Source organism: Tupaia chinensis, unplaced genomic scaffold (assembly GCF_000334495.1).
Source record: "Tupaia chinensis unplaced genomic scaffold, TupChi_1.0 Scaffold143650_1, whole genome shotgun sequence".
In the NCBI taxonomy this organism is placed as follows: Eukaryota; Metazoa; Chordata; class Mammalia; order Scandentia; family Tupaiidae; genus Tupaia; species Tupaia belangeri.
In genome coordinates, this window is record NW_006203499.1 from 245,165 (window position 1) to 252,848 (window position 7,684).

Below are 7,684 nucleotides of genomic sequence, written 5' to 3' on the forward strand. Positions count from 1 at the left end.
AAAAAAAAAAAAAGAATATATGAGCCCAGGCCAGCAGGTGGTGTGGAGGTTAATGCACTGGAACCCACAAGGCTGACTGCATGGTTTGAGTCCCATACCCAGTAACCTGAGTGGTGCTTGTGCCCAAAATCCAAAGAGGAGAATGGAAGAGAAAGGACTATGGTATGGTTTTCCTCCCTAGTTAGTGATTTCTCATTTTCTGTCTGTCTCTCTCTCTGTCTCTATCTGGTGAGCATATGAGCCCTATGGCAAACTAAAAAATAAAAAGAAGATACACACTCATGTACACATGCACACACACACAAACACACATATATACACTCCACCATGGCCCTCTGGGCCCTGTTACTACCATGTCTTTCTCACTTCATGGCCACATTCATCAGGTGACTAGTGTATACAGGACAGCTGGCCAGATGGCATTATCTTTCCCCTAAGGTAGAAATAACAACCAAAAATTCCAGTCTGTAAGCCTCATGTAAAGTCATAAACAAGGGGCTAAATTGTGTTACATTTTGCTAGTTTCTGCCCTGCATTTAAAGAAATGCTCACACACACACGCACACACACACACAATCAGTTCAGTGAACACAGTAAAAAGAACAGAGGGTAATGAAATAAACACAAGGGAGAATAAGAGCTGATAAATGCATTAGATCATTTATTAGAGCTCTAAGAGACTAGATGGAAGAGAAAGCTTACTTGGACTTCCAAAGTTTTATCTCCTTGATGACCAGAAAAAAAAAAACAAGAGCAAAAATAACTGTACCCAGGTGGGTGGCCACCATGTTCCTCTCCACAATCTCCTTTACCAAGAGCAAGTAAAAAACTATTCTGGTGAGGGACCAGCAGTGAGTGTAATGGCTATGTCGTTGGACTCCCATGTAGTCGACCGCAGTTCAAGTCCCAGACCTGGTGCCATAAACTCACACAGGGCACGTGTGCGTGCGTGCCCAAGATCCTGAAAGGAGAATGGAGGAGAAGGGATTGCAGTGTGGCCATCCCCCCGGGGGGTGATTTCTCGCTTTCTGTCTGTCTCTCTCTTTCTGGCGAGCGCACTCGCCCTATAGAAAAAATCTCTCTAAAAAAATATTCTGGTGAAAACGATAAGCCAAGGAATGACAGATAATTCCTTCAACACCAAGAGAAACTGGCAATGGGAGAAACTCACTCTTCTGCATTATGATCCAATTGTGAACAAAAAAGTCCTCATGGAACAGACAAAAATACACTCCATCTGAACAATGGGTCAAAAATGAAATTGATTTATAAATGAGAAGTCTGAGGGAAGAGTTACTGATTCAGAAATCCTGCAGTGCATAATGAAATAAGGGGAAATGGCATGGAATCTCTGCCTTCTATGATCTGAACGCCCTTGTGAAGGAAAATGATGCAGTGAAAGTTCTTCATATTAGGACAGATAGCATTGCTTCATGTTTATTTATCTTTCTGGATATTTTATAGCCTTTAATAAAAGAACATTAAAATTTAAAAAACTGGGGACCAGCAGGTGGCATGGTGACTAAGGCGCTGGACTCCCACATGGCCAACCATAGTTTGAGTTTCAGACCTGACAGCTTGCTTTCTCACTTTCTCTTTCTCCCTGTCTCTGTCACTCTATGAAGAGCACATGTGCCCTGTAGCAAACTCAAAATAATAGTAATAATGATAAAGTTAAATAAAATAATTCTTTAAAAAAGTTATACCATACCCCTGAAATATGTACGATCAGTATGTGTCAATAAATACTTTTACAATTACTCTGATCCTTGTCTACAAAGCAAAGATTTGTACGTTATGCAACAGAGAAAGTAAATGGCTAAAAAACCTACAAATATATTTAGCCTCATAGGTAAGGAAATAATTGCAAACTTAGACTCTTAAGCATACCCCTTTTCACATAGTAAGTCATTTTTTTCATGTGGTTACCCAGAGTGAGAGTAGGTACTTCACAATGTGTTTGTCTTCCATTGCTGTTCCAAGATAATATGTACAATGAACTCCTTACCTTTTTTTAATACATAATCCTTTTATTTTGTAATGCAGTAAAAGTTAACAGCACAGACACAGAGACTAGAAAGGGGAACTACTGCCTTCTGAACGTCTGATAATCAAGCCTGTGTGTACTTCTCACGTACACTGAGCAGCATCTGCAACACTTACTTGTGAGTGAGATCACTCTAGGGACACAGGGCAAGGGTCTCAGCAGTACAGCCCCTCACCCAGGTCTGAATCTTTTTTCATTAATGCAGAATTGTACTCACAAAGGTCTCATCTTAGAAAAATCTGACTACCATACAACCCAGTAATTCCACTCCTGGGTATTTACCCAAAGGCTAGTGAAACACTGTTGGAAAAACATTTGCATATCCGTATTCGTTGCAGTATTGGTCACAATTCCTAAGACATGGAATTGGCCTAAATGCTCAAGAACGGAGGACTGGATTGAAAAAAATGAGGTTTGTGTATGCAATGGAATACTATTCACGCATAAAAAAGAGAGAGACAATGACATTTAGTACAAAGTGGGTAAATATGGAAGACTTAATGCTAAGCAAAGGAAGCCAAACTATGAAAGAAAGATATGGTATGACCCCAGTGAATATATATCGAATGTCTACACTCTGTGGTAGAGACTGAAAGAAGGTATAATAGCAGGGAGGACAACTGTAGATACTAGAAACAGTATAGGAGGAGATGGGTCATAGGGGGTGGGAAAAGGGTAATGGAGGGGAAACATTTAGCAGACACAAAAATGAAAATTTATCTGTTAATGATAATTATGGGTAATATTTTTGACTTGACTAACATGCACCATATTCATGCTGAGATGAAACATGTTATACACTGTAAAGATGTACAATGATTAAATGCAAATTTTTTAATACTAAAAACACAATAAAATTTTTCAAAAATTAGTGAAAAATCTGAATGCCTTCAAGTTTCTGCATTTCCATGCATAGCTAGCTCCCTACCTTTGTACTCCTCTTCATGGCAAAGATCCTTGGACACATGCTCTTCTTTTCCAAGAAGCTTGATATGCCTCCTGTTCCCTCACTATTTGGGTTTCTATTACCATCACTTCATTGTCAGTCCTGTCTCACTGAAATCAATGTTCTCTTTTTCCTTTTCCCATCATGAATAAATACATAGATTATCCAGGAAAGCAAAGGACCACAGTAATCTTTGCCCTGGCTAGGTTGGACTGCCATCCAAATGACCTTGGTATGCCTTCTCTGGTTCCCTTCTCTTTGACTTTCTCCTGTGGGATCTACCAAGCTCATGGTCTCACCTGGATTGTGTCTCTGTGAGGAAGGTCTTCTTGTGGAAGTGTAAATTCCTCCCTTGATGGTTAAAGACTGAGATCGAGGCTCTGCCCCCAGAAAAGACATCAGGAAGGACCCCAGTGTTGCTCAACGATGTGGGCTAAAACTCCAACACAATGAGGCTAACCCAAGGTTGCCAAAGGACAACAGCAGAGGAGATATTTACAGCTCCCTCTGTCTTCTCATTAAGTGCATTTCTTCTTGTTACTCCAACATCCAAATACTTGATTTCCCTGTAGGTCACCCATCTGGACAGAAAGAAATATTTCCTACTGTTTGTCTGTCCCAAGGGATCAGATTATAAATCAATTGAATGCAATTTATATTACTCCTCCTGTAGGAACTCTCCTGCCTTCCAGAGATCTAACCTCCTAGTAATTTCTCCTTCTTCATGTTTTCTCTAAAGTCTCAGACTGAAGAACCTGTTTTGTTCTATTTGCCTTTGTCTTTTTTTAATTACATTTAATCATTGTGCATCTTTACAGCATACTTACCCTCAAAAAAATAATCAATTCAATTAAAAGATGGGCAAAAGAACTGAATAGACAACTCTCCAAGGAAGACATGAACAGCAAAAAAGCATGTGTCATTATTATTATTATTATTATGCTTATTTTTATTCCAGTACCATATTGTCTGTTTTGACTACTTTAGATTTTTTTAATTTTTAGACTTTCTAATGATTTTTTAATTGCCAGAGGGCATGTACACTCACCAGTGAGAGGTAGAAAGAGAGAGAAAGCATCCCTCATTGGGGGATAATCATGCCACAATGCTTTTCCTTCATTTCTTTATCCCATCAGGAACTTGGGCACACATACATATATGTCCACCATGTTTTTCAAGCTGCCAGAGCTGGGATTCAAACCATGGTTGACCATGTGAGATCCACATTTCTCTATATGGTGCTTACCCACTATGCTCTGTGAGTGACCCTTTTTTATAGTTTTAATTGATTCATAATCATTGTACATATTTATGAGGTCTAATGTGATTTTCTAATACTTGTATATGATGTGTAATAAACCAGGACAACAAATATATACATCATTCTCTAACATCTATCATTACTTTGTAGAGTGAACAATTAAAATAGATTCTATTGAGTTTCAACTAGACATTAAATTGTTGTCAACTAAAATTACTCCACTGTGCTTTATTTAGTACTCTAGAACACATTCTAGATCTCTAACTGTGTTTTCCATCAGTTAACCAAATTCTCCCCATCCTTTTCTCCTCCCCCATCTCTTTCATGATTCTGGTATTCCCCATTCCACTCTCCACTTCTATGCAATCAAATCTTTTAGCTTCTGCAATGAGTGGGAACATGTGGTATTGTTCTTTCCCTGCCTGGCTTATACACTTAGCATTATTTTCTCCAGACTCACCTATGTTGCCACAAATGATGGTTTAGTAATATTCTTTTGGGATGATTGCTCTCTAATATCAAGTGGTCCCCAATCTTTCTTCTGTTTCCTAATCACCTCCAAATGTCATAGTTGCGCTAGTCTTCCCAGCAGCCTAGGTGGGATGAATCTAAAAGATATGCTGGGGGTAGAGCCCAGAATTCTAGGGAAACTATCCAAAACACCAAAGTCCTGAGAGTTCAAGGGTGAGTGGGGGAGTCAGGGATGAGCCTTGATCCCAGCCATTGGGCCCTGCAGCCACAGCCAGTCTGAGGTCTGGGAAGGCCATTCATTTGAACTAGTATCTGGATGGGGCAGGAAGGGGCGCAAGTTCATCTTGAAGTCCCAAGACACTAATTTGAAGTACAAAGGTGAGTGGGGGAGGGATGAGCCATGAGCCACCTGTCCGACTGTTAGGTCCTGCAGCCACAGACAGCCTGCCATCCGGCAAGGCTGTTCACTTGAACCAGTATCCAGATGGGGCCGGGAGGGGGTGCAACTTCGTCTTGAAGTCCCAAAACACAAACCTGAAGTTCAAAGGTGAGTGGGGGAGGGGCGAGCCACGGGTCCCAGCTGTAAAGTCCTGCAGCCACAGGCAGCCTGGCATCTGGCAAGGCCATTCACTTAAACTGGTCAAGGTTGTGCCTTTTTTTAAATGTTGTGTTTACATTTAATCATATGTCTTTTGTAGCATAGGATGTGGTTTCTCAAAGTATAAACATATTACATGTCAAGCAAGTCCAAACAAGCCAGACTATAAAAGATAATTTTTAATAAAGAACTGTGTTGGGACCAGGTGGCGTAGTGGTTACATCGCTGGACTCCACATGGCTGACCATGGTTTGAGTCCTGAACCTGGCTGCTTCAAAAATACACAAGGTGCATATGCATGCATGCCAAGATCCCAGGAAGAGAATGGAGGAGAAGCATGACAGCATGGCCATCCCAGCTGGGGAGTGGTTTCTCATTTTCCCTCTCCCTGCCTCTCTCTAAGGAGCACACACACCCTATGACAAGAAACTAAACATTTAAGGGACACAAAAAGGAATAATTATCTGTTGATAATGATGTTTTTATGATGGGAAAATTCATTTGGTATGCTGTAATGATACACAGTGATTGAATGTAAAAGAAGAAAGGAAGGAAGACAGAGAGAGAGAAAGAAAATAAAGGAAGGAAGATAGAAGAAAGAAAGAAAGAAAGAAAGAAAGAAAGAAAGAAAGAAAGAAAGAAAGAAAGAAAGAAAGAAAGAGGAAGAAATGAATAACCCATCAGAGGACTGTGCTCAGGGTCCCTCCCAGATGCACAGAAAAAATGGTAGGATGTGCTTGCTTGTCCTTTCATAAAAACTTGTGACCTAATCTTATGACTAGACAAGAATTGGGCTTTCTTGTAAGTCATATTGATCATGAAGACTCAAGGGATTCCTCAGCATAATGGAAAACTATAAGAGATGATACTGATATTGTTCATTCACTGTTCACTTAGTGAATATCAAAATTTAGAAAAGAGGGAGTCTTTTAGAACAATGGAAAGGTAGGACCAGCAGTTGGCGTAATGACTATGTCGCTGGACTCCCATGTAGTCCACCGCGGTTTGCGTCCCAGACTCGGTGGCTTAAAACTCACGCCGGGCGTGTGTGCATGCGTGCCCAAGATCCAGAGAGGAGAATGGAGGAGAAGGGATTGCGGCGTGGTCATCCTCCCTAGGGATGATTTCTCACTTTCTGTTTCTCTGTCTCTCTCTGTCTGGTGAGCACACACGCCCTATAGCAAAAACCTCTTAAAAATGAAAAAAGAACAATGGAAATGTTGGTATTTGCAACAGCCCTGGAAGTGCTCAAGCACAAACAGAACAATAATTCAATAATAAAATATAAGACACACCAATCAATATTATGGACCAATGAATAAACCACCTCACACGAGAACGATCATTTATTGTTCTTCAAAGAATAGATGTACAGCTTCTTTTTTAACTTTTTTATTATTTATTTATAATTTTTTGTTTCATTTTCTTTTATACATTCAATCCCATTATTTAGCTTACAAAGTGAATTTTTCAACATGTGAACATTTCTCCCTGGTTCAGTTGATTATACCCATTTACTGTGTTTCTATATCCGTTAGTCAATCCATTTCAGTCATAGAGTGTGGACACTCGGTATATATTAAGTGGGGACATACAGATGTACAGCTTCTTTTTTTATTTTTTAGATGTACAGTTTCTAAAAGAAATATTTCTTGGGGACCAGGATGTGGCATCATGGTTAGGTCCCATGTGGCCAACTATGATTCGAGTCCTGGGTCTGGTGGTTTGAAAATCACACTTGGGGAGAGTTGAGATCTAGTTATTTCAGGTAAAGGCAATGAAGATGTTCTGCTAAGTATTTACCCTAGAAAGCATAGTGGGCAGGCCAGAAGAAGACTGAATTCGCCATGAGAGCTGAGATTAGTCATTTCAGAGATAAGACAATGAGGATGTTCTGCTGAGAATTTACCCTGGTAAAGTCCCTGGAGAAAAATGCAACACCAAAGTTTGCAGACCACATCCTCCTGTGTATCTCTGATGGCTCAGATTGATCTTCTAGAAATTAGGAAGAAATGAATAACCCATCAGAGGACTGTGCTCAGGGTTTCTCCCAGATGCACAGAAAAAATGGTAGGATGTGCTTGCTTGTCCTTTCATAAAAACTTGTGACCTAATCTTATGACTAGACAAGAATTGGGCTTTCTTGTAAGTCACATGTTGATCATGAAGACTCAAGGGAAATCACCACAGGAGAACAAGAAATATGCAAAACCATAAAAATATCTCACACCCAAGGGATAAGAGTAGCTCCTCTTCATCCACAGACAGTACAATGGAACTCATGGAAATGTCTGATAAAGAATTTAGAATATTCATTATGACAAAACTAACAGAGATGGAAGAGAAGAGACACAATGAATA

At 40.0% G+C, this 7,684-nt stretch overlaps 1 pseudogene; it reads left to right on the plus strand.

Annotated features, from left to right (window-relative positions):
* LOC106733395 (olfactory receptor 7A10-like) overlaps positions 1–3,430 on the plus strand; it is a 12,297-nt pseudogene extending 8,867 nt beyond the window's left edge.
* Positions 3,431–7,684: the final 4,254 nt, after the last annotated feature.